The sequence below is a fragment of the Lonchura striata genome, chromosome 1 (assembly GCF_050655825.1).
Source record: "Lonchura striata isolate lonStrDom1 chromosome 1, ASM5065582v1, whole genome shotgun sequence".
Taxonomy (NCBI): domain Eukaryota; kingdom Metazoa; phylum Chordata; class Aves; order Passeriformes; family Estrildidae; genus Lonchura; species Lonchura striata.
Window position 1 is genome coordinate 63,038,373 of NC_140703.1, and position 6,071 is coordinate 63,044,443.

Genomic DNA, 6,071 nt, shown 5'->3' on the forward strand with positions numbered 1-6,071 from the left:
ACTTTGTGACTCACAGGTGTCAAATGTCGCAGCACTTCGTGTCACAGTACAAATACAGGGGGTTGATACACTCCTCCTTCTTGCTTCATTCTGATGCCTGCTTAGCAGAGAGGAGGGAGGGGAAAGCCTTTTTTTTTTTTTTTTTTTTTTTTTTTTTTTTTTGCAAAATAAGGAAATTCCTAGATCATCTCTTATTTCACTGGGGTAGAAACAGAAATGATTCAGTGTCAGCCAGCAACTTCCATCTGCTTCCTTCCCCTGACTCAGGCAGAACTCTGAAGAGAAGTCCTGTGTAGCCATAAGCCATCTTTTCTTTGGACAGGGCTTTGCACACATCCCTGGTCAGGCAGGACAAGTTAGCAGCAAACAGTAAATACCAGCTGCCCTCTGCCCCTGTGTGAGCAGTGCATGAAATGAGCTATAGCACAGCAAAGGGACAGGACCAGCAGGTAGGTTTTATGCCATCTGCTGTCAAATATGGATGGAAGGTCTTGTTAGAGAAATCTGCCCTTAGGCACTAGCATAGTTTCAGTATTTGTTTTCCTGGTAAGATCCAGTGCATAGAAAAGACTGACAACACCGATGGATGCATTGATTTGGCAAATAGCACCCTAAGGACAGTCTGATACTGTGGTACCTGTGATCATAGCCCAGTTTGAAGACAAAAGAAGCACAATTTCATGAGGCATGGCAAACAGCATTTGTAAATCTAGAGTACATGTGATCTCCTGGATTATGAAGTCTGAGGATTTACAGTCAGTTTTTTTCACTCAGACAAAAGCATGTGCTTGTCATCAACAAGAAGTGGAAATAAAAGTGTGAGCTCCATCTTACAGCATTAGAAAGAGTTTTTTTCCCCCTAAGCTTTAATTCTGAATTCCTTTGCCTGGGAAGTTATGTAGGTGAGCATGGGTCATTGGGAAACAGTCATGGTTTAGTTATTGGCATGTGTTTCAGGCTTCACTGGCAGGTCAAGTTGGAAGAAAAGATGAGTGGTGAAAATGCACCCAGGAGAGAGGGGTATGGATTTCAGTCCTGAAGAAAGTGAATGCTCTTAGTAATAGTCAAAGGCTAAATCACATGATACGTGCTGGAAAATCTGAGTTCCTCGGGTTGCACCTCTGGAGGTGGAACAAGGAGAGAGAACAGGAGAGTACTTGGGCCTGAGATGAGTGCCCAGAGGAGCCAGCAGCTTGAGGCAATAAGCTGCAGGGACCAAGGTGCACCTTCTTGGTATACAAGGTGAGAAGGAAGGATTGCTGAAGGCTCCAGGTAACCACAGGTGCCAGAAGAAGAGGGAGAAAATGCTAGGGAGAAAAGGCATGGCTGTGGGAGCTGGGAACCCCTCAAAAGTAGGAGTGAATGAGGTGTCCACAGAAACCTGGAGATGAAAAATAGGGTACCATCGTACCTGGAGAATTTCCCTGTGGAAAGGAGGTCTGGAAAGATGAAAATGTAAGGAAAATTGCTGGGGAAATATGGGAATAATGTCATGGTGTTCCTTTGGTGAGCACTCAGCACAGTGCTGAGACAAGACTGCCATGGAGACAGGCCCTGGACCCATCATCAAAGGCCCGATCAGGATCCAGCAGATGTGTTTGTGGATTTCCCCATCTCCTGGCTGGAGTAACTGGAAGATTGACACAGGGAAACATCTTGGCCATCAGCAGCCAGCACCTTCTGCAGCAACAGTTGTGCACATTTGCTGTGTGAAAGAAGAAGTACATGTGTTAAGTAGCCAGAATGCAATTTTGAAATAGGAAGTGTGTGGGATATGCTGGTAGCTATTTCTGCTTTCCCATCAGTCTAACAGATGCAGAAATCCTGGGGATTTGGGTTAGCAAAATCCAGGCTGTCCAGCTCAGGCACTGGCCTTGTGCCTGACTGCTGGGACCTACGGAAGGAGCCCTACAGTGGATGCAAGGCTACTCAACAAGGACAGCAAGCCAGGTGTCTTTGGGGCAACCAGAGCTCTTTCTTGAGAGGGACAATTGGCGAGTGGTGCTGCTAACATGTTGACTAATATAAAGATGAAACCTAATCCAATTTTTCTTCACTATAGGGAAGAGACGGCATCTCTTCAGCCTTCTCTGTGCATCTCATCCTTTCTGAGAAAGTCTGTCTCCATCACTCTTTTGTCTCTCAGGCTTAGAGATACTCCTCTGCTCAGTCTGCTGGTCTACATCTGGGATGTGCTTCCATTTGAACCATCACTGTCCTCAGGGCTGTTTAAGCCTCAGCTGGATTACGTTTTGCTATCCACACTTTTCTCTAATTACACATGATCTCATCCCATCATATTTTTCTTCTTCAGTGACTTCTCAATCTTTTGTTATACTTCTAAGTGGCCCTGTGGCTCTGTTTCAGTCACAGGCAAGAAACATTTTTTCTAGTGTGACACAGCACAACATACTGGCCATGTTAATGTTCTGCTAACCTAGGAAAGTGCTGTGCCAAAGTATTTTCCTGTGAAAAAACATTGCAATTGCAGCTAGACATTACTGCAGTCCAAATCAGCTTTTAGGAAATCCTCTGTTATAGAAGCAAGGATATATCCTCTGTGCTAAGATATAAAGTAATACTCACATTCTTTTGCTTCATCCATGAAATACGTAGGAGGCCTAAAATCATATCCTATTCTAGTAAAATCATTCCAGCTTTTAGTTTCACCTTCTGAGAACTCAGGGAGGGGGAGCTTGATTCACAGTAACTCTTGGACAGAGATGAGAGCACAGTAAAATGGCTCCCAGGTGAGGCACATAAATTCTCCTTTCCCACACCATGCTCCCTGATGCACAACAGAGCATTTTGGCAGTCACTGACTTGCTTTGAAATGACCACAACACCACATTATTGCTGATTTATGCAAGGCACTCTGACCCCTTTATTGGAGGAAATGCTTCTTGGTGTTGTCATCTAAGGCAGTAGGCAGGCCTTCCTTCCTAAGGACCTGCCAGAACTTTTTCACCTCTTTGAACTGACAACACCTCAATAGATTTTCATCTCTCTTTTTTTTTCCTTCCCGAACACCTCCCTTAGTATCATCTTTCGCTTATGGAATAGCCAAAGTATTTTATTAAATTCTTTGCTTTACCATATTCATCTGGGCTGTAAAGAGGCAAAAATGGTTTAAAAAGTGAATAAAATAATCAGGACTAGGAGAAGAAGGGCTGGTAATATTGGGGATTTATCTTTGTTTCAGTTTGCCTCTATGGACAACTGGAAGTTGTGACATAGGGACAGTGGGAGCAGCTGTCAATTCCTCCTCAACTCCTGCAATTGTCCAAACAGCTCCATGATCATGCAGATACTGCACTGTTGACAGCATCAGCAACACAGTGCTGGGAAAAGACAGGCATGTGAATAAAATTATGTTGCCAGCTAAAAGCTAACATTGAAACATGCTCCACAAGCATTTTGCTCTGTTTCCTGGGCTATCTTGAGCAAGAATCTGTCCAACACTTAAGCTGACTTCACTGTTTCTTAATCACAGGCAGATGCTGGCAAGAAACTGGAATCAAGATGCCCTGACAAGGCCAATTCTCAGCCTGAGGAAAAGACCTCCAGGCAATGAAAAAAATTTCACTGGAAAGGATCATTGAAATAAGGCCTTCAGAAGACTGCATTTTTTCTTACTCGGTTCCTCCATAATACTGAATTCAGCACTTTTTATTCGATCTTGGCCATTGATGGGTGTGACACACATCCCTGGAATAATACGGACCCATAAAACTATTAAGTATTTGACATGCTTGCTTACAGTCACAACAAGACCTGTATTTGTGAGACCATACTACACCTAATAATTAGTATTATTCTGTTGTTTACAGTAATAGCTGTATGACGTATCATGAAAAATCCTGGCTTCAATGCACTGCACAAAGCCTTAGCAAAGCACTTCCACCTCCAGAAAATTCACAACTGAAACTAAGGAAAATACAACAAATCAGTATAAACAAATAACAATTGGAGAAGAGGGCAAATTTGCTAACTGCAAGAGCGGGATGTTGGTACTGTATTCCTTTCAAACCTTAGAAATTACTAATAATACTGTCTTTAAGTGAATTCTGCCTCTGAAGTGAGGTGGGCAGTTGGCTAGGAGTAGGTTTCTCTGCCACCAAAGCCCCTGAGAGTGCTCCTCCAGTAGTGTCCTCAGCACTGCTCCTGCTGTATCCACATGGCAACATAAAAACTCACAGTAAAGAATGAGTTTTGTTCATCACTGCTCATGCAAACAGAAAAGTGTGACAATTCCCTTTCCATGGCTGAAGAAGCAGGTCTCTTGCAACTCTCCTCTGTGAAACATGTTCAACTCTCTAGCTAGTAGGCAGCTTATTCTGAACTGGCCTAACTCCTTAGTAAGTTTTCCTAACCCTTTTATGTTTACTCCTATGAAAGAATTCAGAGCTTCCATATAGTATTTTACTTCCTGCAAAGAAATTCACTGTAGTCATATAGCTTTTGTTTCTTAAATTCTTGGATATGCCTTATCACCTGGTTTAGCCTCAGAAATGACCAAACTCAATAATTACCCATAGAGATATGCTCAGGAAGAGTATGGTATCTTAGATCTGAGAAGCTTAATGAGCCTCAAAACTGGATTCAAAGAACTTGGCTACACCCTAAAGCCATTTAGAGGGTTTGTATACAGAAGTCATCCCTTTCTCTCCAAGCCACTTCATCACCCAAGCACATAATGCATGCTTTCAGTTTCATGATAGTTGCTTTATGCTATCCTAGGATAGCAGCTGATAAACACTCTCACCTCAGCAATGCTGAGAAAGCCTTGTGTTTACAGGTCTGTTTACCTGTGCCTTGCTTCTCACCATGTGTTCCTGTGCTACCCTGTGCTAACACCAGCACACAAGAACATGGAATTTTTATGACCCTCCTCCAGACCCAACAGTCAAATGCAGTATCCCTCCAAACAAAGAAAATAGTTACTCTTTCCAACTCGGGGCCAACCCGCAGGCATCTCACAACTCACTCCTCCTTACTTTAGCTTCAGCAGCAGAACATTTTAACCAGTTTTACCTGGCCTAGAAGCATGTTGACACCCCCAGGCCTTTTGCTTTCCAGCTTTACCAACTCATCAAGGATTTGATCTTACTGCAACCTGTATTGTGGTATGTAGCAATAATTAACAAGGATAAGCTGCACCGGCTCTTGGAGACCTGGACTGAACTGAGCGGATGTGAAGGATCAGCTCTTGATGCACAAAACTTGTCCAACACTCCCCCTTCCTGTGCACTGCTACTGCTTAGTGAGACTTGAACATTCATGAAAAGCACAGCCAGAAACCAGATCAGCTCTTCTAAACTAATGAATAGTGAAAAACACATGCTCAGCTGCCCTGCAGGTTATCCCACAGAAGGATCATTCACGTCTACTCCTTCATAAGCACAAAATCCCTGCAAGCAAGGCCTTTCATGTGATTCAGTTGTGCACCCAACTTAAATGAGAATTTACTCTTGCATAACATTAAATACAGTCAGCTGCAAAAGCAGGCTCTTTCTCACCACACCTTACCCTGCATTGGTGATCTTGTGTAAGAAACACTAATCTTGCTTCAGAGCAGAAAGTAGGTAAGCTGTTTTTGATCACAGAAAAAATAAAGATTAGTGGAAGTGTTAGTGAGCTTAGTAGTGCTGTAAACATTAATATGGAGGTGAACTCATACAGGCCCAGGTAGCAGATCCTTTTCTTGATAATAGGTAGAGAAAACAGAATAAGAGAGCAAGAGAAAAATGCACAAAATGAGAATAAAAAATTCAAAATACTAACAGCACCTCACTGGAGAAATCAGAATGCTGACTTGTACTTTCAGGCCTGGGATTTCTCTGTTCATTGGCACTTCATAGCACTAACAGAAAAATGGTTTTACAGGTTTGAGCAGCTGCTCTACCTTTCTGAAGGCAAGGGCTTCATTAGAAGTAACCAACCAGGCAGGGAAAGAAAGCTGCTTTCAATTTCCAGCACTTCACCTTCAGGCAAAGACTCCATCTGCAAGTGTGAGGGTGGATTTAAACAGGAGCATCTCTCCTCACTACTCACTGTCTCTTCTCACATTT